This window comes from Mustela putorius, unplaced genomic scaffold (genome assembly GCF_011764305.1).
Source record: "Mustela putorius furo isolate JIRA1106 unplaced genomic scaffold, ASM1176430v1.1 tig00537298_pilon_pilon_pilon, whole genome shotgun sequence".
Classification (NCBI taxonomy): Eukaryota; Metazoa; Chordata; class Mammalia; order Carnivora; family Mustelidae; genus Mustela; species Mustela putorius.
Window position 1 is genome coordinate 53,760 of NW_025422436.1, and position 27,798 is coordinate 81,557.

The following is a 27,798-nucleotide window of genomic DNA, read 5'->3' on the forward strand; positions in this document are numbered from 1 at the left end:
TTGGTTGGCTGTTTCGTTGGTTGGTTTGCATGTTTGCTTGTTATTGAGTACTGAAATCCTCCTGGATCACTGGAGAGCTCCTGTAAGGTGCATGCAGGGTCCCAGATCAACTATGTTAAGACTCATGGTTGCCATTTACTGAGGGCCTAGTATCTATCAGACATTCTGTCGTGTGGGTTTTAAATTGACAGGTTTCTTTCCAACAGTCCTGCAAGCTGGTTATCAGTCAAATGGTACAAAAGAACAAACTGAGCCAGACTTTACATGATTTGCCGAAGGTGACACAGGTGATTAGTGACAAGGCTGGGACTAGACAGCAGGTCAGACTAGGATGTGGGCACGTTCTATGTCACTCTGGCCCCTGGGAAGCCCTTCCCAGCCTGAGTCAGGCCTCTGTCTCTTGCCCCTAGCCTCCAGAGATTGCTGCTACCTTCATTACTGTTCACCACTGCATAACAGATCACCCCCAAACATGGTACCTTAAAATGATACATGGTTACTATCTCAGGGGCTTGTGGATCAGGAACCACCATGGGTATGACTTAGCGGGATCCTCTACTTCCCATCTCTCACAAGGATGCGATCAAGTCTCTGTCAGCCCAGGGATGGTGGTCTCATCGAAAGACTTGACTGGGGGAAGATCCAATTCCAAGCTCACTCATGTGGCTCCTGTCAGGATGCAGTTCCTCGTGGGCTGTTGGTCTGAGGGCCTCAGTTCCTCTCAGGCTGTTGGCCAGAGACTGCCATCAGCTCCTTGCCATGTGGCTCTCTCCATCAGAACAAGAACACAAGAAGAGCCAGGGAGAGAGAGAATGAATTCCAGCAAGATGAAAGTCACAGACTTGGCCTAGCCTAAATTCAGAAATGGCATGCCATCACTTTTGCCAAATTCTGTTGGTTAGAAGCAAGTTACTAGGTCTAGCCCACACTCAAAGGGAAGGGATTGTACCAGGGAATGAGTGCCAGGATGTAGGGATCTGTAGAAGCCCTTTTAGAACGCAACCTACCACACAAACCCTCTGTCCGTTTCAGTAGAGTGAGCCCTTGCAGGTATCAGGTGCCTTGATGGAGCTAATGGTTGGTGGGTCACCTTGAACAGTGCTGTATGGCCTGGTTATCCCAGCCAGCTTCCAGTAGGCCCACTGGATGGGTCTCATCAGGACTCAGGTCTGCCTGGTCCTGCCTTCTTCCCCATCGCCACCATTGGGATGGTCACTGAGCCCTTGGGGTGCAGACAGCAGCAGGCAAAAGACCATCTACCTGTGTGGATGGAACACTTGAGCATGGCCAGGACCCAGGGTGGTGTTCCTGGCCTCTCTGAATAAAACAGATGAAGAGCTCAGCTGCCACAGTGTGACGGGGCCCACCTCAACAGAACAAGTTTATGGGTGGGAGAGGGCTGGGTTCTGGGTTATCTGTAAAAGCTGTGGTGGTGCTCTTGCTTTTGCCCTCTGGGTTGGGATTCAGGGGTGTAGAATCCCCCATGTTCACTGGGAGGCATCAGGGGGCCATTTCTAAGGTGATGTGGGGGCCAACCATGCAGGAGGGGGAACTGCTCCGAAGCTGCATGAAGACCTACCTAGGATTATTCCGACACCGGGGAGGGGACCTAATTTAGGAAGGAGATGAGTGAGCATGGGCTGGGGATAATTTACATGTGTCCATGATATTTAACTCAAAGGTGGAGAGGGAGCTGAAGCACGTATGGCAAAGTGGTGTTAGGTATGGGTGGTGACTGCTGTATTGTTCTCTCTGTTCTTCTGCAAGTTTGGAACATTATAGGAGAAAGTACTCTAAAAGTGGAAAATACAAGAGAAGAATGGAGTCTCAGAGCCTCTGCACCCCACATTTCCTCAGTGTGACTTGGAGCCAAATGCAGGAAGTCGAGAGGCCGGTGGGGCTCAGGAGTTTCCCAGGCACCAAGTGGTTCCATTAGGCCATGGGGGTATGGACTGCAGGGGGTGGGACTCCCTTAGTACAGCCTTAGCCAGGAGCAGAACAGTCCCAGAAAATCTCAGACATTTCCCAGTTCCCGGAAGTACTCCCCAGACTCAGATCTTCCCCTGCTGATACTTCACTGCAATACTACTTAGAGCAGCTTACAAAGAGACATGGTGTCACAATAGGAGATAACTGACCTGAGGCAACGGACGAGTGAGGCCCTGTGCTGTGAGGAACTCTTTCCAAAGGTGCGGTGAGAGTCGTTGTGGTCAGATTAGAACTTAGTGGTGCTCACACCTCTAAAATTTTGCCTTGGGTTCTGCAACAGCTCTCTCCTCCTTCTGACCCCAACCTCCCTGTCCCTCCACTCACTAGTCTCGTCCGCCACCCCTATGACTGTCAGTCAATCATGGTCCAACAGCCATCCTTTTTGAAGTGTTTGGAACCAGTGGAACGATTACTCTCTGTCAACACAGTCCTATCCCAACAGCGGCTGAGAAATAAGCAGTACTGTTCCAAGGCACAGGAGTACCGATTCATATGCCTAAGTAATGGGGTAACTCCCTCTCCCCAGCACCACCCTCCCCCAGTGCCCCCACCAAAAGAGGCAAACCATAAACCACAGGAGGCAGCTGCTGGTGTGTAAAAGGACAATAACTATCATGAAGCCAAAGGAATCGAGTGTGCCCCATTTATTTTAAGCCTAGTGACTGAGGAACGGGGAAAATAGGGGCATGTGGCAGCAGAGGGGGAGCTGGATTACTCTTCATAGGTGTGTGCAGGTCCTGTGGTCTCAGTTTCCGAGTTTCCAGTATTCTCCCCTATAAGGGCAAAGTGGAGTGACAACTGGGCCCTTGGGAGCCCTCGGGGAATTCAGGCCTGGCCTGGGGGCCCTCTGGCTTGCGCAGGAAGGGGAGGTGTGCTGGCTTGGCTGTGAGCAGTGAGAGAGGCAGAGGCTGGCTCTGAGCTCTCACCCGAAGGACCTGGTGAAACATGCCAGGGCTCTCTGGCGCCAGTTCTTCCAAGACCCTTGGGGACCGGCAGGCTCCCCGGGCCAGGCTGTGCCTTTGAATGCGTTCTGCACGATGCTGACAAAAATACATGAAAGGCACAGTGTCTTCAGCTGAGTCAGTCCTGTTCTGGAAAATAGAGAAAAATCATTCTGCCCAGGACTGACATTCCTTCTTTCATCAAGTGTTTGCTGAGGGCCTACCCACTATGTGCACACAAGGCTCAGTTTTCGGCACTGGGGATACAACAGTGAACTCTCTAGAGACCTAGATCCCAGCCCTCCTGGGGCTGATGATCTAGCCTTGATGCTGGAGGGAAATCAGACTCACCAGGTCAGGACCCAGCAGCAGCAGCAGCAGCAGCAGCAGCAGCAGCAGCAGCAGCAGCAGCAGCCACAGACTGCCAGGGAAGTTCATGTTTTCTGAGAGTGCAATGTGCATGGCGTGTGTGAAAGGAGTTATTGTCCGAGGCCAGCAGAATTCTTCATGCTACTGGCTGTAGAGGTGTTAAGGGCCTGTCCCCTCCTTGAAACTCCACCCCGCCTCCCTGGCCCGGATTTCCATCATCCCATCCTGCAGCTAGGTACACTGTGTTCAGGCATTTCTCTGCCACTCCTTCAAGTACTGAGATGCCTCACTGACTAATATCATTGTTTCCCTTTCTCCTCCCTCACTCTCACTTAAACACACTCTAATCAGGCTTCCAGCTTCCCCACTCTACATTAACATAGAACATAGATGGTTAGGGGACTAATCGGAATTGATGGCTCCCAACTTTTACATTACTCTTTTTATGACTATATAAGCCCAAAGACTTAAGGGAAGTCTGATTTGTGCATTATTTTGAGCTCTAATGAAATTCAAACCCAGGTCACTGTCAGTTGCCCTTTCCCCTCACCAGCCCCCTCCTCATATGCAAAATCTCAGTTTGTAGATAGGAAGGCTCTGCCAAATTTCTGAGGACGCCCCCCCTCGCCCCCCAATTCGCAATGAGCAGAGCCCTAGCTTTGCTAGCGATGCATAGTCAAACTCCAGGTTTCTCCTCCATGTGTTAGTGAAAGCCAGGGTAGGACAATTGAAGGAAGCACAGATCTAGAAACCTGTGTCTCAAAGAGAACCCCAAGACCTTTGTCTGTAATTCTTTGAGTGTCAGGCTGCTCCATCAAGGCTCAGGCTCGGCTCTGGGAATCCCTCCCAAGGTCCTGACCTTGAGGATGCTCAAGGGGAGTGTCCGGGGCTCAAAAAATGGCTTACTAGAACACTGGAATGGGTCTAAAGGCCATGACATCCGCGCCCCCAGGGCCCTGTGCTAGGAAACATCCGTTGTCCCACACTGCTTCTGGTTTTGGTCTGTGGCAGCAGGAAGAAGGAGACTTTGGGTAAATATATTACAGTTGGTTATTCTGTGCTAGAGTGACTCTCCAAAGAATCTCCAAAGAATCCAAAGAACCACAAAACATCAGTGTGTGATACCCATTTGGCATCATGAATTTTTTAAAATGTTTTTCAATTTGCAACTTGAAAAATGTAAACTCATTTTGCTATTTTGTCTCCGTTATTGCCTGTGCTGTTGAGCTCCCATTCCTTTGGTATTGGCCATTTGCAATGCTGTACGTGGCCTGTTCAATTTGTTGCTAACCTTCCTATTGTTGTTTGTGGGTGTGTGTTTCTTGAATTGTTTCATCAGAGTTCTCTGCGCGTCGTAAATATGATTTTTGGTCTGTCCTAATTGAAGAACATGTTTTCTCCCAGGACCCCACTTCTCTTTGCACTTCTTGTGTCTTCTCATATGGCTGCTTTTCATCTGGGGGTGTACATACTGGCTGCTTTATTTAGTCTTCACCACAACCATGCGAAATTGGTAATACTTGCCCCAATTTTTTAAACTGGGAAAGCAGGACTTTGAGAAGGTACAATGATTTGCCCCCAGATGCTAATCTGAGATCCTAACTTTGTGTGTGCAAGAATTGGAAACTAAGTAATGAGTCCGGCCCGTGGCAGGCTGTCAGCAAACACTAAGGCCCCTCTTCACCCCTGCCTCCTCCCAAGCACAGAGGGAATAAAGTACATAGCAAAACTATCCCCCTTTTACCTGCAAAAGAGTGAGCCTACTTTAGACCCCCACAACAAGGTGTTGCAGAAGAATGGGGCATGACATGGGGCCTGCTGGACAGAAGAAGACTCTAATGAGGGTCAGGAGATCTAAAGGGCAGATCCAGACCCCTCACTGACTGTGACGTTGGCTAAGTAATGGAGTCTCTCTTGGCCACTTCTCTAACACCAAAGTAACAGTTCTGACCCTCACTTCTTGAGTTGGAGTGAAGGGGGATTCTTGGACCCCAGCTTGATTGAAAAAGAAGATGTGGTATTCATCCAGCAGTCATTTCGTCAGCCCGTAATCCTCCTCATAGCAAGAGCTCTCAGCTATTGCTAGTGTCTTCATGATATTCATGCAAATGGATGCTGGCCCAGGTCTGGAGGACAAATCAGATCCAAAGCCTACACTGAACGGCCTGACCTCAAGGAAACTGCTGAGTGTTGGCTCTGGGCCCGGTTCAACACCTGCTGCTCTGTGGAAAGGGCGTCCCAAATAATCCCCATAGCCCTACCCTGAGGCAGACCACTATTGTTCCTATGAGTCCCAGTACTTGTCCCCCTCCCCCCACAAAAGGGTAACAACATCAGTCTTCAACCCCTCAAGAATGCTGTGGAGTTTAATGAAGTAAATCTAAGAGCACTGGGAGATATTAAGAAGCATGGAGCATGATACAAGTCCAAGTTGACCATTCAGGTTAACTGCAGGGGAAAAAAAGACACAACAGAGCTGTTTCTAGTCCATATGAGATGAATGGTAACTATTGTCACTGTTCATTATTAAATGCCCACTGCTGATCGTATGCCTGGCAGTGTTACAAACGCCACCCCCTGAAAATCATGGTTTCTGTCCTGTAGGGAAATATGGCCAGTCACTGTTACTGGGGGCCAGGTTTTGCCTGGCCCTCCTCTACAGGTTTTATCTCATTTAGTTCTCATGGCAAGTAGAGAGCATAAGGATTATGGTTTCTAGGTCTAGCTCCTGCCTAGATACTTCACCTTCCCCTCATCACCCCCAGAGGACATTGATGAGCAAGTAATCCAAGGTCGAACCTTCGTAATCCATCCCCCATGGTGTGTGCCACAAATGGTTTATGGGTGCCCCTGGAATACATAGGGTTCTGTCAGCTCTTGGGTAGCCAGTCAGGGCCTAAGGCAGCCTCTTCCATTCACATCAAAGTTTCATACTAGCATTTCCCAAATGACTAAGAGCCACCAATATCAAGCCCCACCTTTACACTATACAACAAAACACAACACTCTCATTACGTGTGTGATCATGTATGTAAAAAAAAACACACACAAGTGGGATAGAATTCTGTTGGTTTCCTTTGTCATTAAAAGTATATGTAAGGTAGCTGGTCGTCAGCGCATCCGCTCTATGGATTTTAGCAGAGTCCAAGTCAGGACCTGATGTCTTCTGCCTCCCTCTGAATCCTGCTTTCTCCACCTGTGATCCGTATCTTGATGAATGGCAACCCCAGACCACAGGTCACTCAAGCTGGAATCCCGAGTGTCATCCTTGGCTCCTCTTTGCCCTTCCCCACCCGGGCCCACCTCCAAACTAAAACAGTGCCATCCTACCTACCCTATGTGAAACGTCTCTCAAAGCATGCCCTTTCCCTTCACCCCCTCTCCCACTACTATTTTAGCACACATTTTAAAACCCACAAGTGAGAGGGCATTCTGTGAGTGCAATTTCTCTGTCCGCCTGCCTTGCGTCTGTGACTGACACCAGGAGTGTCTGAAGATGGACAGTGATGAACAAAATTGGCTGAGAGGGTCATGGATTCAAACAAACTCCATGTTGCCCACCCTCCCCCACTGGCGAGATCTCAGTACATATCCTTACACTGGAGTCACAGTCACCAGTTATGAAGCCCCTCTTTATAACTGGTGCAGGGAGGATGGTCCCTCCAGAGTGGGACTGGTCCTTGGGAGTGTGTTCTCCCTTGAGAAGGCTAAAAGGTTGAGCTGCCCACCCTGGGAAGCTGAGGGCCCCACGCTGGAAGTCCCACTGAGATGTAGCATTCCCCAAAACAGTAAGAAAACAGAAGATTAGTTTGATTTGATGGGGACCCCTGTGACGTTCGCTCTCTCATTATTCTGTGCTTGAAAGGCCCACCATTCAACTCCATCTTTTGCACGAGACCAGTGGTTTTCACACCATGCTAGGGAGCTCCCTGGAGGTCTGTAGAATTGCCTCGGGGGACCATAGGGAGCAATAGGTGAAGCATATGGCAGATGTAGTTCTTTCTCTCATTGGGTTCCCACCATCATTTTATTAGCAGGAATAATACCCCAGTGGGGTGTTGTATGGGATGAGATTGGCCAGTGAGTGGTGGCAACTGTCTCTAGGTGACCTTATCACCCAGGAACCCTGAACTCCCTCCTCCGCCACCGGGCACCAGGATGGCTCAGTCAGCTAAGCATCTTTCTTCAGCTCAGGCCATGATCCCAGGGTCCTGGGATCGAGCCCTGTGTCGTGCTCCCTGCTCGGTGGGGAACCTGCTTCTCCCTCTGTTCCTCCCCATGCCCTTCCTCTTTCTCTCTCTCTCCCCCCCCCCACTCTCTCTCTCAAATAAATGAATAAATCAAATCTTTTTTTTTTTTTAAGGAACACTGACCCCCTTACTGTTTTAGTTCTGTTGGGTGTAGGACTGCAAGTACAGAATCCCCATCTTTTTTTTTTTTTATTTTATTTTTTAAATTTATTTTCAGCGTACCAGAATTCATTGTTTATGTACCACACTCAGTGTTCCATGCAATACGTGCCCTCCATAATACCCACCACCAGGCTCACCCAGCCTCCCACCCCCCGCCCCTTCAAAATCCTCAGATGGTTTTTCAGAGTCCACAGTCTCTTATGGCTTATCTCCCTCTCCAATTTACCCCAACTCCCTTCTCCTCTCCATCTCCCTGTGTCCTCCGTGTTATTTCTTATGCTCCACAAATAATTGAAACCATATGATAATTGGCTCTCTCTGCTTGACTTATTTCACTCAGCATAATCTCTTCCAGTCCCATCCCTGTTGATACAAAAGTTGGGTATTCATCCTTTCTGATGGAGGCATAATACTCCATAGTGTATATGGACCACATCTTCCTTATCCATTCATCCGTTGAAGGGCATCTTGGTTCTTTCCACAGTTTGGCGACCGTGGCCATTGCTGCTATGAACATTGGGGTAGAGATGGCCCTTCTTTTCACTACATCTGTATCCTTGGGGTAAATACCCAGTAGTGCAATGGCAGGGTCATAGGGAAGCTCTATTTTTAATTTCTTCAGGAATCTCCACACTGTTTTCCAAAGTGGCTGTACCAACTTGCATTCCCACCAAGAGTGTAAGAGGGTTCCCCTTTCTCCACATCCTCTCCAACACACATTATTTACTGTCTTGCGAATTTTGGGCATTCTAACTGGTGTAAGGTGATATCTCAATGTGGTTTTGATTTGAATGTCCCTGATGGCTAGTGATGATGAACATTTTTTTTTCCATGTGTCTGGTAGCCATTTGTATGTCTTCATTGGAGAAATGTCTGCTCGTGTCTTCTGCCCACAGAATCCCCATCTTTAAGACAATGAGCTGGGGCTCATGGCTCCTAGCCGGGAACAATGGTGCTTGGGCTGCACTGCTGTAATGGAAGGGCCCTTGTTGTGGATCGACCAGGGACCAGATCCTGGCTCTGGATACCATGCTGCTGGTGTGACCTCACAACAGAGTTCATACCACCCTCCTTGTTTTGGATGAGTGGAGAATAAAACAGACTCACATGAAACCCCTATAACACAGTAGGCTATACAATGTTTGGCGGAGCAGAGGACACACGTTGCCCCCTTCCTAAGGCTGCTCAAGATTCACTGGGATATAGGACCAGACAGAATGAGGGTAGATGAGATAAAAAACAAAAACACAAACAAAACATGCGTAATCTCTTGCTTGCTTGTACACGCCAATGGTCATCTTGTTCGCCATAAGAGCCAGGAGATCCTGCTGATCCCATGCCTCCCCCGGAGGAACTGTCCACTTTCCTCACCAACGGAGCCATCCCCTCGGGTTCAGGGTTCGGGAGCTGATGTAGTTAAGGGTCAGGGTAGGGATCTAAGCAAAGGAGGAGAGCTCAGAACTTGGGTTCAGTCACATTTCAGAAACAAAGATGGAAAACTGATGACCCACACCTTTCCCTACTGCTGACCTCTCTGTCCCCCTCCACCATGTAATTGCCTTTGTGTGCTCCGACTGTTCATGGGGTTACGGGACCCCTGTGAGAGTGTACAAATTCACTCAATCCTAGTCATGGTGGACAATAAGGGAGGGCATATTTGAGGGTGTTTATTGGCTGATTCTGAGTCCTGCACAGCTAGAGAAGAACCAGAAGGCTTAAGGACCGGCACTGCTGGGAGAAGATGACTTACTGAAAATGCAGGCAATCATGTCTAAAAGTGCTGAGCTCACAGAAAGGGGGAGGAGGACTTGCTCAAGGTCAGCCAGAGAGATCACGGTTCTCCCAGGAGGGAGAACAGGGATGTTAATGGGGAGGCATAAGGAGGAATATCCTGTGAGTGTGGGGTTGGCAGAGGAAAGTATCTTTTGCTGCGAGGCTGTGGAATCCAAAGGCCTGTACAAAGTGGGAGGCAGGGAAGGCCACGTGGTGTATCTAAGCTAAGAGGGGCTGAAGTGGGTGATGGCAGTCTGAGGCCAAATCAAAAGCAGAGGCACTCTTTTCGAGAGATGATGTGTAGGGTTGTGTCTGGGTAGTCAGTCAGCATCTGGTGGGTAGTGGGCAGGTGGCTCTGGGCCTGGCGGGGGAGAGGGCTTGGAAAATAAAATTCTCGGTTTGGAGAATCCCTAGATAAGGTGGAATTGTGCCAAGGATGAGGAACAAAAGTGAGGGCTCCTTGTTGCCAAGCCCTGCTTTATTAATTCCCATCTCTGCTGCTTAGGTTTCGAGTGTGGCTTCCGAGTTGTGTTTATCCATCAGATTTTATCTATCAGATGGTTATCTATCAGATTTTACCGTATCATTTCTTGTTTTCCACAAATGTTCATATCCTTAACACACACACACACACGCACACACACGCACGCACGCACAGGGAGGTGCACGTGCATGTGCATGCCCAGACTCTCCCTGACGCCCCCAGTCGTGTCTGGTGACTTGATGTGACAGCAGCTGTGAGGGAGCAGATGCCCAGCAGTCTCTGCAGCCCCTAAGAGTTGGAGCTCCTCTCTTCTTTTGGACAGGGCTGAGACCCAGGATGTGAGATCTCAATGCCTTTTGAAGAAGCAGTGACATGGAGCTGAGCATTCCCATTGAGTCGGGGGCCACTGAGTTAGGACAACAGAGGCATTGTGGGAAGAGAGGTGGTTCCTAGGCCATCAGGAATGGCTGCTGAGACAGCAGACCTAAAGCAAACCTGTTGCACTAAGTTAACAGCTTCCTCTGTTCTGTACCTATGGGTCCCACCTTGGCTGCACTTCAGGGATATAGGAAAGGGGCCATGAAAGGGCTCTGAGACTCCCAAATGTGGTTTTGTACCCGAACCCTACCTCACCTGAGCTTCACTAGGGAGTCTTCATTAAAGGCATTGGATCTCCACAACAACTAAAGGTAATGAATTCACACAGCAAGCCCCTGTACAAGTACTTTTTCCTCTCCTGGTTTTGTATAGGGGACCACATGAGTTAGGGGGGACAAATATTTTGGTGTTTCTGTGTGCTAGTTAGGCTCTTTGATATTAAAGGACACATCCTGTATTTTTGCCACAGCAAGCCCCTGTACAAGTACTTTTTCCTCTCCTGGTTTTGTATAGGGGACCACATGAGTTAGGGGGGACAAATATTTTGGTGTTTCTGTGTGCTAGTTAGGCTCTTTGGTATTAAAGGACACATCCTGTATTTTTTTGCCATTGGCCCGGTGATTCTAGGTGTTGCAATATCTAGCGGGGCTTCTACATGTTGCCGGGTTGGAGGGACATACATGCTCCAACCACTCTGATAGACTACCTGTGCTGATATTATGAGGCAGTACACATCAAGACCACCTCAGGAAAGGGGAAAGAGAACCTCACCATGAAAATGAGCAATCTGTAGTTAGAGAGGAGGTCGCCTGTTGAAGAGGCTCAGTCTTGTGCCTGAGTCGGGTGCTTGGGAGCGGACTATACCTATATGAGTCTAAGAGGTTTTCTTAGGCCCCAGAGATTCTCTTTGCATGTGTCCCTCCCTCTCCCCTCCATATAAGCACTGTCCAGTTATTCCCAGATATGAAGACTGTGTGTGGTGTAGGGTCATTCCTGCAGTTATCCCCCTCCGCGCCCACTTAGGGTCAGAGCAGTCTGCTGTGAAACACTCACTCTTCTTGGGCTAAAGTCCATTACAACCGTGACTGAGGAACCAGTGGCACTGCCCCAAGAAGGCAGGTGCACAGCCTACAGAGCTAAGTAAGATGCTAACTCCCTCCCTCTGCCACCTTCCCCACCACCACCACAACTGAAAACCCCCAGTTCACCTGAGGCTGGTGTCAGTGTCGCAAGTTACACTGTTGAAAAGTTGAAGCAGAAAGAGTCAGGCGTGCCGGCCTTTATTTCAGGCCCAGGGACTGAGAAACTGAGGAAAGCAAGGGGGATGCGGCAGCAGAGTGGGATCAACCACCGTTCATGGGTCTGTCTCTGTGGGTCCCATGATCTCGGTTTTCGAGTGTCTGGTATCCTCCCCTACAAAGGCAAAGCAGAGTGACAGCTGTAACCTTGGGAACTCTGGGGAAGTCAGGCCTGGCCTGGGGGTGTTCTGGGTCAGGTAGGAAGCAGAGGTGTGCTGGCTTGGCTGTGGGCAGTGAGAGAGGCAGAGGCTGGCTCTGAGCTCTTACCTGAAGGACCTGGTGAAACATGCCAGGGCCCTCTGGAGCCAGCTCCTCCAAGCCCCTTGGGGACCAGCAGGCTCTCTGGGTGAGCCTGGGCCATTGCACTGGATGGGTTCTCTGTGGTGTCAGACAGAAAAACCAGTTCCTTGGTGTCTTTCACGTTCTGGAAAACAAACAACAAATAAAGAAACACGAAGAGTAAATAGCCTCATCCCACGTGGTCCTTTCCTTCCCTGGCACTCCTTAACTCACTCAATAAGCATTATGTGCATCCCTGACCCTATTCCAGGTGCTGGGGATAGAGTAGGGACCACTATAGTGCAAACCCCAGCCCCTGGGAGCTGACCCCATGATAACAGGGAAAGCAGACTCATTAGGTCAGGAGGTGGAAGGAAGGGAGTGAAGATCATGCTTCCAGGAGAGTGTGATGTGCCAGTAGTGACGGACAGGACTTCCTTGAAGAGACCAGCAGAGCTCCTCACTCTGCTTGGCGCAAAGAGGTTAAGGGCCTGGTCCCTCCACACCCTCGAGCCCCTCTGGCCCCGCCCTGTCTTTCCTCCCTCCTACAGCTGAGTGCACTGTGCTCAAGGAGTGGATACATTTCTGGTATGTGGCATCCCCCTTGTTCCCGTGTCTTCTACTCCCACCCCTCCTGTCCTTTTCTTTCTTTCTCTCTCTTATTTTCTCTGGACCTCCCAACAGGCTCAAGTCAGGGTTTTGCTTGCTGGCCGAAAAAGGCAGAGGTGTTCAGGCAGACGGTGAGTTTTGGGTGGCATTTGGTGGGGTTGCCATAGACGGGGGGTTCACGTGGGCCCTCCCCACATTTAGGTTCACAGGATTATGTACATCAAAGCCCTGGGGAGGTGTATGGGTCCAAATGAATTATCAAAGCAAGGAGGGTGAGCTAGGTGATGGCAACCATAGTCCCAATCAACAGCAGAGCTTTTCTTCTCAGAGGGTTGTGTGAGATACCACATCTATGAGCCAGCATCTGGTGGGTAGAGGGATGGGTGTTTTGGGGCCTAGTGGGTAGATTGGAAAATGTAAGGGACAGAGGGGAAGGGTCTGGGTGGGGCTAGGTTGAGAGCAAAACAAGTGAGGTAAGAGCTCATTGTTGCCTCGTTCTGCTATATGAAATTTCATCTTTGACATTTGGGTTTCAAGTGAAGCTGTCTACTTATGCCCCCTTTTCACCACTTAAGAGCCATGAGGGTCTGGGCCACTGACTTCAAAGGAACTCCCTTGCAAACTGAACCACTGACTTCAAAGGAGCTCCCTTGCAAACAGGACCTGGAAGGAAAAGAGGAAGTAGGCGGCCTCAGAATCTTTTATTTGGTTTTTGAAGTAACAGTGTTGTTTAAGAAAAACTCTCTTATATAACTGTGAGGATTCAGGGCTAATCTTCTCTGGGAACCTATCAATGGGCCATGGCCTAGGGTTCTAGGAATGAATGAGGCTTGGCTGGGGCTGCAAGCCACTCTGTGAGAGAGAAGCCAAGAGAAGGATGGTTACAGTGGAGAGCAACGGAAAGAAGTTTACATGGCTATGGGAGGACTGAAGATGGACAGCCTCCCAGCCTCGGGAGAGAGAAGAGAGTCTTGGAGATTTCCCAGAGGACCCACGCCTGAAATGAGTGAGGAAAGAAGTTGACAAGGAAATAGAGAAAGGGGAGTGCTTTGCAAGCAGAAACCCAGGGCAATAAAGTGAGATTTTGTAACCAAAAAGTAAGTAGACCCTGTTCTGGGGATTAAGTAGAAGTCAAGGTCAGTCGTGAGGTTCTGGTACAGGAGTAGAAAATGGTGCCACACAGAGATATCAAACCCTGGTTTTAGAGAAGCAGAAGTGTGTGTGTGTGTGTGTGTGTGTGTGTGTGTGTGTGTGTGTGTAATTTTGACAATGGTCCATTGATTATTTTTCCTTTGTGATTCATACCTTTTGAATGAATGTTCTACCTAAATATCTTTGCCTAACTTCACAACACAACAGTTTTCTCATACGTTTTCTTGTAGATTTTCAATTTTACAATCTGCACTTAGATCTATGGTTTATTTTGAGTTCATTTCTGCATACAGCATGAGGTATTGAAGTTTCTTTGTGCTTTCTTTTCCCATTGTGGAGCTACACCTTTCCCAGCACCACTAGTTAATTATTAGTTAACTAAGTTACCTTAGAACTTTTGTCACAAATCCACTTACCATACATGTCTAAGTCTATCTGGGATTTCTATTTTATCCTTTGATCTGTATGTCTATTTTTACAGTAATACCACACTGTCTTGATTACCATGCCTTTATATTAAGTCAGGGAATTTGGTAGTGCAAGTCCTCCATCTTCATTTTTTTCCCAAATGGCCTTGGCTATTTTACATCCTTTGCATTTCTGTATAAGTTTTAGAAACAGTTTTTCATTGTAATTATGATTCTGGTGAATCCCTGGAAGAATTACTAGAGATTTGGCATCTTAAAATTTGTGAGTCTTCTGACCCATGAACATAGCATATCTCCATTTATTTAGGTCTTCTTTAATTTCTTTCAGCAATATTTTATAGGTGTCTGTGTACAAGTCTTGCACAGATTACATTAAAATTCTCAGTAGGTATTCCAATTAGTTTACTGTTATTGTAAGTGACATATAAGAACATCTCCATCTCTAGATATTTGTTCCTAGCATATTGAAATAAAAAACACTTTTCTTTATATTGACTTTCTGTCCCGTGACATTATTAAATTGTTTATTAGATCTGGGAGATGATTTTTGGTTTCTGTTGCCTTTTTTTCCCCTAGATTACTATTTTCTTTGTAGACGACCATGCTTTGTGAAAATACAGTTTTTTACTTCTTCCTTTTCTATCTGTATGCCTTCTATTTCCTTTTCTTGCCTTATCTCATCAACTAGGACCTCAAATATCACGTCAAATAGACACAATAAGAGTGGACATTCTCCCATATTCCTAATCTTATAGGAGAAGCATTCCGTCTTTCACCATAAATACCATAAGTATGATAAGTACTTATGATAAGATACCATAAGTATCATACCATAAGTATGATGCCAGCAGCAGGTTTTTGGTAGAATTACTTTTTCAGGTTGAGCATGTTCCCTTATGCTCTTAAGATACAAGATGGTTTTTTTTTTTTTTAAATCATGAATGGATGTTTTATATTATCAAATAACTCTTCTGTCATATATTGTGATAATCATGTTAGGGTCCGTAATCAAAGGAGCGAGACTGATACAAAGCGAAGGTCAAGCAAAGCTTTATTTCGCGCCAAGCATCAGGAATCAAATTGACCGATCAAGGCTGTCTCTTGCAAAGAGGCGACCCCTCCCAGCCTTACGGACTAACTTTTATAGAGGTAGTTTAGCTGGGCTATACACAGGTGGCCAATGAGATTGCAATACACAGAGAAAACTGCACAGTCATGTTAGGTCACACACAGGCGGCCAATTGAATTACAATTCACCCTAGTAGACATATGTGTGCCCCACTGATTGGATGAATCTACCTGGCCTGACCCGCCCTTGTATCTGGGCTTTGCAAGTAAGTTCCTCTGGGAGGGGCAGGGTCAATCTAAGTTTACTGCATAGGGTCAATCTAAGTTTACTGCATAAACAACAAAATGGCTCCCTCTGATTAAGTAGGCCCTTACAATAATCACTGCTTTTCTATCATTCCCTTGGTATGGCAAAATAGTGATGTATTTTTTTTTAAATGTTAAAATAACCTTGTATTCCTAGGATACAGTCTGCCTGGTCATGGATCATACTTTTCATACATCATTGGATTTAAATTTCTAAAATTTCATAAGTGAGTTTTAAATCTATGTTCATCGGGGATATTGGTCTGTTGTGCTTTCTTTCCCTTGTAATGCAATTCTCTCTCTCTCTCTCTCTCTCTCTCTCTCTCTTTTGTGTAAAAGTAATGCTGCCCTCATAAAAAGAATTGGCAAGTGTTCTTCCTGGATATTCTGGAAAAGTTCTGTGGGACTGTTAGTATTTTTTTTTCTTTTAAATGTGAGGTACTGCTCACCAGTGAACCCGTTTAAGAATGAAGTTTTCTTTATGAAATAATCTCAATTTCCAATTCAGTTTCCACGTATTTGTTTTTCTTCTGCTACTAAGTTTAGTTTCACCCTGTTGTGATTGGGGAAAAAATACTTTGCATGATTTCCATGTCTTCAAATTTATTCAGACTTGTTTTGTTGTCTAACTTATGGTTTATCCTGGAGAATATTCCAGGTACACTAGGGAGAATTGTGTAATTTTTTTTTTTTGGACTGCAGTACTCTGTATGTCTGTTAGATACAGTTGTTCCACAGGGTTGTTCAAGTGCTGTATTTCCTTTTCAATCTTCTGTGTGGTAGTTCTACCCATTATTGAAAGTGAGTATTGAAGTCTCCCTGTATCACTGTAGAGTGACCATGTCTCCCTTCAATTCTGTCCATGGATTTCTGATATTTGGTGCAAATATGTTTATAATTATTATATATTTCCAGTTCATCAACCCCTTTTATATTATATAATGACCTTCACTGTCTCTTTTGACAGTATTTTTTTCTTAAATTCTATTTTGTGTGATACTAGTTTCACCACTCCAGCTCTTTTGTTGTTTTGTTGTTGTTGTTGTTAGTTTTGCAGGGGAAAATCTTTTCCCATCTTTCCACTTTAATCTTCTGTGTGCCCTTAGATCTCAAGTGTGTTTGTAGTAGAGCACATATAGACGTATCAATTATTTTAAAAAATCCATTCTGCCAATCTGTGTCTTTTAATTGGAGAGTTTAAAGCATTTGATACACTTAAAGTAATTGCTGGTAGGGAAACACTTACTTTTTCATTCTATTTTTTTGTTTTCTGTATTCCTTGTCATTTGTTTGTCCCTCATTTCCTCCATTCCTTTCTTCCTTATGTTTAGTTGCTTTTTGTAGTTTCACATTTAGATTCCCTTCTTGTCTTTCTGTGTGTGTACTCAATAGATATTTTTCTTTGTGGCCACCATGGCGATTGCATATTACGCCCTACTAAAAAGTATGACAATCTATCTTAAACTGATCCCAACTTAACTTCAATTGCATACAAAAACTCTAGTCCTTTACAGTTTTGCCTCCCTTTTTATATTATTGATCTCACAACGTTTATATTTATATGCTGTGTGCCCCTTAACGTGGGCTTATTATTATTTTTATGCATTTCTCCTTCATATTCTATAACAGCAAAAATAGAGATAAAAATGCACATTACAATAACACCCGTTTTTCTGGTTTACCGGAGATATTTAGGTTTACTGGAGAATCTATTAGTATTGTATGGCTTCAAATTACTGTCTAGTGTCCTTTAGTTTCAAGTTGAAGGACTCCATTTAACGTATTTTGGATGGCAGGCCTAGTAGTAGTGAACTCCATCAGCTTTTCTTTCTTTCAGAATGTCTTTATTTCTCTGTCATTTTGAAGGACAGTGTTCCTGGAAATACTGTTCTTGCTTGAGGGTACTAGCAGCATTTTATTTTTTTTTTTAACTTTTTAAAAATTAAATTGATTTATTTATTTTCAGAAAAACAGTATTCATTATTTTTTTCACCACATCCAGTGCTCCATGCAATCCGTGCCCTCTATAATACCCACCACCTGGTACCCCAACCTCCCACACCCCCGCCACTTCAAACCCCTCAGATTGTTTTTCAGAGTCCATATTTTTCTTTCAGCACTTAAATGTATCATCTCACTGCCTTCTGGACTTCAACAGTTCTGCTGAGAAATTTGCTAATAGTCTTCTTAGGGGATCCCTTATACATAATGAATCACTTAGTCTCTTGCTCTTTTGAAGATTCTTCTCTCTTTATCCTTGGCTTTTGACAGGTTGATTACAATGTGTCTTGGGGTGGATGTCTTTATGTTTATCTTGCTTGGATCCTTTGGTTTCTTGGACTTGAATAGTTATGCCTTTCTTCAAATTTGCTAAGTTTTCAGCCATTATCTCTTTGAATAATCTCTCTGCATGCTCCCTTACCCTTCTGGGACTCCTGTAATGCATATATTCTTTCACCTGAGGGAATCCTAGAAACCTCTTAGTCTTTCTTCATTTTGATTCATCCTTTTCTCCTTTTGCTCCTCAGACTCAATACTTTCAAATCATCTCTGTTCAAGTTCATTGATTGTTCCTTCTGCCTGCTCAAGTCTGCTGATGAAACCCTCTAGTGAATTTTCCATTTCTGTCACTGTATTTTCCAGTTCTAGAATTTTGTTCGGCACTGTAGTTTGTCTTTGTTTCTATGAGCCTTTCTTTCATATATCATCTTCATGATTTCCTTTGGTCCTTTGTGTTTTCCTTTAGGTCTTTGAACATATTTAAAGGAGTTCTTTTATTTTATCTTATTTTATTTTATTTTATTTTTTTGTTTAGAATTCTTTTTTTATGGTGTCATGTTAGCTTCCATCTAGTAATTTTGATGCATCTATTTCTTTAGGGACTGTTTCTGGTGATCTCTATCTCCATCTAGCTATCGAACTCTCATCTGTCTATCTATATTCTTTTTAATGGGCCTCGTCCCATTTCTATGTGACTTGCTCTTCTTCTTTATTATATTTTGGAACCATACGTTATTGATTTGAGGCCCTTGTTCTTAAAAAATAAAAAATTTTTAAAATAAATAAATAAATAAACAGTATAGGCATTCAATGCAATAAATTTTCCCCTAAGCACTGCTTTATCTGCATCCCTCAAGTTTTGTTATGCTGTGCTTTCATTTCCATTCAACTAACAATATTTTCTAACTTATTTTGTGATGTCTTCTTTGGCCTACGGGTTATTAAAAATTTTCCTGTTTAATTTACAAGTAATATGGGACTTGTATGCCATGTTTATGTTATTCACTTATCATTTAATGCTGTCACAGTCAGGAAACCTGCTCTGTATGATTTCAGCCCCTATATGTTTCTTGAGACTTGTTTTAAGGCCCAATAGAGAGCCTGTCTTCATGGAATATCCAACTTTGCCTCTGGTCATATCCTTCAGTATGATGTGTCTGATAGTCATGTACACACTCAGCTATTCTCTTGCTTATTTATTTCTAATCTATTTGCATCTTTGTATATGCTATCTACAAGTTTTGTAGAAAGTTATGTAGAAAGCATATAGTGTGGTCTCAGTTTCTTCCATCTGGAAATCTACCTTTGTCTTCAAGTGTCTAGGTCCTTTAAACTTAGTGTAATTATCAATACATTTTGCTTAAGACTGCAAACTTGATGGTAGTTTACTATTTGTCACATTCTTTCTCTGTTCTTTTTTCCTCTCATTCAAGTTAGCTACAACTCTTTTATTTTACTGTAGTGGTCATTCTTGGGCTTACAATATCCACCTTTAAGTTATATTCTATCTTCAAATAACAGACACCATTTCATATACAATGAAATTTTCTCCTCCTGGCATTTTGGTGCATCCTCTGCATATATTTTACTTCTACATACGTTGTAGACACCATTACCCTTTCATATTAATTTGTTATAAATAGCCAACTGTCTTTTATAACTTTGTAGATGAGAAAATGATATCATATATATACATATATGTGCACATATGTGTATATATATGTGTATATGTATATATACATGTGTGTATATATGTACACACACACACACCACACCACACACACGTGTTTTTTTCAATCATTCCTTTAGACCAATCCAAGTTTCTGTGTGGTATCATTTTACTTCTGACTGCAGAACTCCATTTAACTAACGTTTCTTTTAGTGAAGAACAGTTTGTCAAGATACAATTTACATACCAGTCAACTAACTCATTTAAATTTTACAATTCAGTTTATTTCAGCATACTTAAGAGTTGTGCAGCCATCGCTATGAAAAAACTTTAGAATATTTTCACTTGTTAAGTACTCTGTGTCCATTACCTGCTGCTTCCCATTTTCCCACAACCACATCACCTGAAATTTAAGCCATAATTAAATCTACTTGCTGGAAACATACTGTGTGTGGACTTTTGTGACTATATCTCTTTTTTTTTTTACATAGAATAATGTTTTCAAAGTTCATCGAGGTTGTATCATGTATCACCACGTCATTCCACTTAAAAAACTTTTATTTATGCATTTTTAAAATTGAAGTATAGCTGACATATAATATTCATTTTGGGTGTACAACACAGTGACTGGACAATTACATACATTACAAAAGGCTCACTCCAATAAATTTAATTATCATCTGTCACCATACAAAGTTATAGTGGTATTATTGACTGTATTCTCTATACTGTACTTTTCATCACTGTGACTCATTTATTTCATCACTGGAAGTTTGTACCTCTTCATCCCCCAACCTTCCTCCCTCTGGCCACCACCAAGTTTTTTCTTTATGTTTGTGAGTCTGCTTCTATTTTAGTTCTGTTGTTGTTTGTTCGTTTGTTTGCTTTGCTTTGTAGGTTCCACATAGAAGTGAAATCGTATGGTATTTATCTTTTGCTATCTGATATATTTCACTTAGTATAATATCCTCTAGGGCCCTTCATGCTGTCACAAATGGCAAGATTTCACTGCCTTTTTTTTTTTTTAATGACCAAATAAAGTTCCATTCTGTATATATACCACAGCTTCTTTATCCGTTTGTCTACTGACAGGTACTTCTATATTGTGGTTATTGTAAAGGAAGCCACGATGAATGAACATGGCGGTGCATAAATCTTTTCAAATTAGTGCTTTTGTTCTCTTTGAATAAATACTGAGAGGTGGAAATTTTGGATTGTAAGATAGTCCCATTTTTTGTTTTTTGAAGAATCTGCATACTGTTTTCCAGAGTGAAAATTTGGAAATTTGGAAATTTGGAAATTTACCTTCCCACCAACAGCACCCAAGAGTTCCCTTTTCTCCATGTCCTCACCAACACTTGTTATTATTTCCCGTTTTTATAGCAGCCAGGGTGACTGTTGTGAGGCTCTATCTCTGTCTGGTTTTGATTTTCAGGTCCGTGATGGTTAGTGATATTGAGCAACTTTTCATGTGTCTGTTGGCCATCTGTATATCTCCACTGGAAGAAACGTCTATTCAGGTCTTCTGCCGATTTTTAAATCAGAGTATTTTGCTTTGTTTTGTTTTGCTTCGTTTTTGGTATTGAGTCGCCTAAGTTCTTTACCTACTTTGGATATTAAGCCCTTATTGGATATATCATTTGCAAATATCTTCTCTCATTTAATAGGCTGCCTCTTTGTTTTGTTGATGGTTACTTACACTGTGTCAAAACTTTTTAGTCTGATAGAGTCCCAGTTGTTTATTTTTGCTTTTGTTTTCCTTGCCTGGGAGACATATCCAGAAAAATATTGTTAAGCCCAATATCTATGCATGTACTACCCATGTTTTCTTTTAGGAGTTTTATGGTTTCAAGGCATGCATTTAGGTCTTTAACCTATTTTAACTTTGTTTTTGTGTATGGTGTAAGAAAGTGGTCCAGTTTCCTGCTTTTGTATGTAGCTGTCCAGTTCTTCCAAAGACTGCTTTTTGGAGAGACTGCTTTTATTTATTGAAGAGACCACCTTTCCCCATTGTATGTTCTTGCCTTTCTTGCCATAGGTTAATTAACCACATACATGTGGGTTCATTTCTGGGCTCTCTATTGTGTTCCATTGAACTGTGGGTCTATTTCTGCACTGGTACCACACTGTTCTGATGACTACAGCTTTGTAGTACAGTGAGGAATTTGGGGCTCTGATACCTCCAGCTTTGTTCTTCTTTCTCAAGATTCCTCTGACTATCCAACACCCTTGATGGTTCTGTACAAATTTCAGGATTCTTTTGCTCTAGTTCTGTGAAAAATACTATTGGTGTATTTTGATAGGGATTGCATTGAATCTGTAGATTGCTTTGGGTAGCATAAGCATTTTAACAATATTAATTCTTCCACTCAGAGAGCATGTACTTCTTTCCATTTATATGTGTCATCTTGAGTTTCTTTCACCAATGTCTTATAGTTTTCAGAGCACAGGCCCTTCACTTCCTTAAGTAAATTTACTCCTAGGTATTCTATTGTTTGGGGTGCAATTGTCTTTGGGATTGTTTTCTTGATTTCTCATTCTGCTATCTTGTAATTTGTATATAGAAATGAAACCGACTTCTGTATATTAACTTTGTATCCTGCAACTTCAAGTTCATTTTTTGGTTCTACTATTTGGTGTTTTGTTTTGTTTTGTTTTTGGTGGAGTCTTTAGGGTTTTCTATATAGAGTGTCATGACACCTGCAAATAGCAACAGTTTTCTCTCTTCCTTACCCATTTGGATATATTTTGTTTCTTTTACTTGTCCAATTGTTGTGTCTAGGACTTCCAATAGGATGTTGAATAAAAGTGGTGAGGGTAGACATCCGTGTCTTATGCCTGATCTTAGAGGAAAAGGTTTCAGCTTTTCACCAGTGAATATGATGTTAGCTGTACATTTGTCATATGTGGCATTTGCTGGGTTGAGGTATATTCCCTCTAAACCCAGTTTTTGAGAATTCTTATCATGAACACATGTTGCATTTTGTCAGAAGCTTTTTCTTCATCTACTGAGACAATCATATTTTTATCCTTTATTTTGTTAATGTGGTATATCACGTTGCATATATTGAACCATTCTGCATCCCTGGAATAAATCCAACTTGTTGTGATAGATGATTTTTTTAATGTATTTTTGAATTCAGAATTCAAATTGCTAGTATGTTGTTGAGGTTTTTGCATCTCTGTTTATCTAGGATACTGGTCTGTATCTTTCTGTCTTTATAGTGGGTTCATCTGGTTTTGGTATCTCTGCTGATCTCTTACAATAAATTTGGAAGCATTCTTTTCTCCTCCAGTTTTTGGAATAGCCAGATAAGGGAAGCATTAACTCTTCTTTAAAAGTTTGGTAGCATTCACCTGCAAAGCTCTATCTGGTCTTGGATTTTGTTTGTTGGATGTTTCTTTTCTTACCAATTCAATTTTGTTACTAGTAATTGGTTTGTTCAGATTTTCTATTTCTTTAGGCTTCAGTCTTGGAGCACTGCATATTTCCAGGAATTTATCCATTTCTTCTAAGTTATCTAATTTGTTGGCATACAATTTTTTTTTGTAGTTGTCCTTCACGATCCTTCATATTTCTGTGGTGTCAGTTATAACTGCCCTTTCATTTCTGATTTTATTATGAGTTCTCTCCCTCTCTTTCTCTTTCTCTCTCTCTTCCTCTCCTTCTCTCCCTCTCCCTCTCTTTGATGAGTCTGGCTAAAGCAGTTAAAGGTTTATCAATTTTGTTTATCTTTTCAAAGAACCAGCTATTAGTTTCATTGATCTTTTTCTCCTGATTTTTTAAGTCTCTATTTCATTTATTTTCACTGTGATCTTTTTTTAAAAAAAGATTTTATTTATGTATTTGAGAGAGAGAGAGAAAGAAAGCATGCACACCGGTAGGGGGAGTGGGAGAGGGCGAAGCAGGCTCCTCACTGAGCAGGGAGCCTGGTGAGGGGCTAGATCCCAGGACCCTGGGATCATGATCTGAGCCAACGGCAGACATTCAACCAACTGAGCCATCCAGGTGCCCTTTCACTGGGATCTTTATTATTTCCTTCCTTTGAACCACTGGGTTTTGCTTGCTCTTCTTTTTCTAGGTTTTTAGGTGTAAGGTTAGATGGTTTATTTGAGATTTTTCTCAAAAACTTTCCTCTTAGAACTGTGTTTTCTGAGTGCCAAAGATTTTGAAGTGCAGTGTTTCCATTTTCATTTTTCCCTAGTTATTTTTCTTTAATCACTTCATTGGCCCTCCTGTTGCTTAGTAGCATGTTTAGCTTCCATGTGTTTGTGTGTCTTCTAGTTCTTTTCTTGCCATCGACCTCAGTTTTGTCCTGTTGTGGTTGGAAATTGAGGCTGGTCTGCTTTAAATTTCTTAAATTCATGGAGACTTGTTTTGTGGCCTAACATGTGATGTGTCCTGGAGGATGTTTCCACGTGCCCTTCAAGAGAATGAATATTCGGGCACCAGGGTGGCTCAGAGGGTTAAGCCTCAGCTTTCGGCTCAGGTCATGATCTCAGGGTCCTGGGATCAAGCCCCGTATCGGGCTCTCTGCTCAGCAGGGAGCCTGCTTCCCCCCTCCCTCCTGTCTGCCTGCCTCTCTGCCTACTTGTGATCTCTGTCTGTCAAATAAATAAATAAAATCTTTTAAAAAATGAATATTCTCCTGTTTTGGAATGGAAAGTCATGTATATATACATTAGGTCCTTCTGGTCTAAGTGTCATTCAAAGCTACTCTTTCCTTATTGATTTTCTGACTAAAGGGTCTTTCCACTGATGCAAGTAGGGTGTTAAAGTCCCCTACTATTGTTGTATTACTGTCAATTTTGCCCTTTTGTGTCCATTAATATTTGCCTATATACTTAGGTGTTCTGATGTTGGTCACATATTTACACACATTTACAATTGTTATAGTCTCTTGTTTGGAGTGATACCTTTATCATTATGTAATACCTATCATTATCTCTTGTTATAATCTTTTTTAAAAGACGTTATTTATTTATTTGACAGACAGAGATCACAAGTAGGCAGAGAGGCAGGCAGGCGGGAGCGGGGGCGAGCAGGCTGTCCTCTGAGCAGAGAGCCCTATGTGGGCCTCAATCCCAGGTCCCTGAGATCATGACCTGAGTTGAAGGCAGAGACTTTAACCCATTGAGCCACCCAGGTGCCCCTATAGTCTTTGTTTTAAAGTCTATTTTGCTCTCTAAATAAGTGAAACCATATGATAATTGACTCTCTCTACTTGACTTATTTCACTCAGCATAATGAGAGGAGAAGGGAGTTGGGGGAAATTGGAAGGGGAGGTGAACCATGAGAGACTATGGACTCTGAAAAACAATCTGAGGGGTTTGAAGTGGCCGGGGGGCGGGGTGGGAGGTTGGGGAAACCAGGTGCTGGGTATTAGAGAGGGCACGGATTGCATGGAGCACTGGATGTGGTGCAAAAATAATGAATACTGTTATGCTGAAAATAAATAAAAAATAAATTTAATTTAAAAAAAACCCAAAAACCAAAAAACACAAAAACAAACAAACAAAAATGTCTATTTTGTCTGATGTAAGTATTGCTACCTCTGCTTTTTTTTTTTTTTTTCCACTTCTATTTGCATGGAATACGTTTTCCCTTTCTGTTACTTTTAGTCTGCATGTGTCTTTAGGTTTGAAGTGAGTCAGTTTTAGGCATCATCTAGATAGGTCTTGGTTTGCTTTTTTTATCCTTTCAGTCACCCTGTGTGTTTTGATTGGAGCATTTAGAATACTTAAAACATCTAAAGTAATTGTTGATAGGTATGTACTCATTGTTATTTTGTTAGTTGATTTCTGGTTGTTTTTGTAGTTCTCTGTTTCTCTCTTCTTCTCTTGCTCTTTGTTTGATGCCTTTCTTTAATGTTACTCCAGGATTCCTTTCTCTATTTTTTGGGCATCTATCATCCATTTTTGGTCTGTGGTTACCATCAGCTCATATATAACATTTTATGTATATAGCAGTCTATATTAAGTTGGTGATCACTTAAATTCAAACACATTCTAAAAGCACTACGTTTTTACTCCCCCTTCACACTTTATGTATATGATGTCATGTTTTACATCTTTTTATTTTGTGTACCCCTTGGATAATTTTTGTAGATATAATTGATTATACTTCTGTGTTTTAACCTTACTGCTAGCTTTATAAGCAATAGATCTGCTATCTTTACTGTATGTTTTAACAGTGAAATATTTTCCTTTCATAATCTTTTAAATTTCTAGTAATAGCCTTCTATTTTCCACTTAGATAAATCACTTCAACCTTTCTTTTAAGGCTGGTGTAGTGGTGGTGAACTCCTGTAATTTTTGTTAGTCCGGGAAACTTCTTATTTCTCCTTCAATTCTGAATGATTACCTTGCTAGATAGAGCATTCTTGGTTGTAGAGATTTTTCTTTTTTCCTTTTTTCTTTTCATCCCTTCGTGTATATCCTGTCACTTCCTTTAGGCTTGCAATGTTTATGCCAAAAAAAAAAAAAAAAAAATCAGCAGCTAGCCTTATCCTGTTTCCCTCGTACACAGCTCTTTGCTGTTGTCTTGTTGCTTTTAAGATTCTCTCTTTATCCTTAATTTTTTTGCCATTTTAAATATTATGTGTTTTGGTGCACACCTCGTTAGGTTCATCTTTCTTGGGTCTCCATGCTTCCTGGACCTGGATGTGTGTTTCCTTCCCCAGATTAGTGATGTTTTTAGCTATTATTTCTTCAATTAACCTATCCTCATTTTAAAAACTTTTTTTTTCTCTTCAACTTGGTTGCTTTCATTTACCCTAGCTTCCAGATCATTGAACCTGTTCTTCTACATCCTCTAATATGTTGTTAATTTCCTCTAGTGGTTTTGTTGTTGTTTTTCAGTCACTGTGTACTTCAGCCCTGGTTTGTTTTATTTTGTTTTGTTTTGTTTTTTACATTTTTTCCCTCTTTGTTGCAGTTCTCACTGGCTTCATTCACTCTGCTCTCCAGTCCAGTGGGTATCTTTATAACTATTACTTTCACCTCTATCAGGCAGTTTGCTTATCTGTTTCATTTAGCTCTTTCCCGTGGTCTTGTCTTGTTCTTTCATTTAGAACATATTCCTCCGTGTCTTCATTTTGTCCCGCTCTCCGTGTTTGTTTCTATGTGTTAACTAGGTCAGCGAGATATTTTGGTCTTGAACATAGTGGTTTTATGAAGGCATCCTGTGGTGCCCTGTACTGCAATCCACGCTGGTCACCCAAACCAGGGACTCCAGGGGTATTCCCTTTGTGGGTTGTGTACACCCTCCTTTTTGTGGCTGAACCATGACTGTTGGAGGAGCAGTGGTTGGCATGGCTTGTCACTTGTGCAGCTGGCTGAGAAGCCCAGTTGCAGCTACTGTGGGCATGCCGTGGCACAGGTTTTGCCCCCTGGACAGCTGGCTGAGATGCCCAGCTGCACCAGTTGTGGGCTCAATGGTTGGCAAAGCTGGCCTGCAGCTCAAGTATCTGCAATGTTCAGCTGCAACTGCTACATGTGCACTGGTGGGCAGGGACTGCCTTTGGCACAGCTGGCTGAGAAACTCAGCTGCACCTATGGCAGGCAGGTTTGTGTGTGTGTGGGGGGGTGTTCGTCTCCCGTGCCCTACTTGTGGCAGGACTGTCTTTGGCAGTATACCGGTCCTGGCTAAGTACGATCACTGGGTTTTGTGGGGTGGTACTCTCCTTGCAGGGGATGTTGGTTCCAGCTGAGGCTGCCCGCCAGTGTGGTGGTGGTGGTGGTGGTGGTGGGGTGCCTGCTAGGGCAGAATGATTGGGTGGGGTGGCCTACAGGTGAATGCTGGGGCAGGGCAAGTGGTACTAGCAAGGTAGATGGAGAGGGTCAGATCTGGCTTTTGCAAGTGTCCAGCTCTCTAGGCTAAAGGAGGGCAAGAAAAAAAAAAAAGGTCACTTCCTTTCCCAGAGAGAGCTCCTACAGATCCTCATGCCCCCAGCACACATCCCACAATTAGTCAATAAATCTCCTTCACATATAACCCAGGTGTTTTGCAAAGCATTGTTTCTATGCTTGGTCTCGTGCCAAGTGATATAGTGTGCTAGCTGTTTAGAGGAGATACTCAGTTTCCCAGAGCTACTTTACACCCCACTGGAATATGTTAATCCCACAGTGGGAGTTAAGCCCCACAGATTTTTAAATCTCCCAGAGTTAAGCTCCACTGACTTTTAAAGACAGAATTCTTGGGGACTAGTCTTCCTGGTGCACGTCCCAAAGGCCAGGGGTGCCTGCTTTGGGGCTTGATGCCCTTGCTCCTTTGCTCCTCCACCCCTCTGTACTTGTGATATCCGCCCCCCCCCCCCCCCCGCCTGTGGGTAGCCACACTGGTGGTTTGGTTCCTGGCTGCA

The 27,798-nt window shown here is 43.3% G+C and overlaps 1 protein-coding gene and 1 pseudogene across 1 annotated transcript in view; one reads left to right on the plus strand and one right to left on the minus strand.

Moving 5' to 3' along the window:
• Positions 1-11,911: 11,911 nt before the first annotated feature.
• Positions 11,912-12,315, minus strand: LOC123390307 (annotated as a pseudogene).
• A 281-nt stretch (positions 12,316-12,596) lies between these two features.
• Positions 12,597-27,798, plus strand: part of LOC101694028 (doublesex- and mab-3-related transcription factor C2) — a 34,188-nt gene continuing 18,986 nt past the window's right edge. The window contains 1 exon segment of the mRNA XM_045074013.1: positions 12,597-12,663. The gene's annotated coding sequence lies outside the window, so the exon portion shown is untranslated.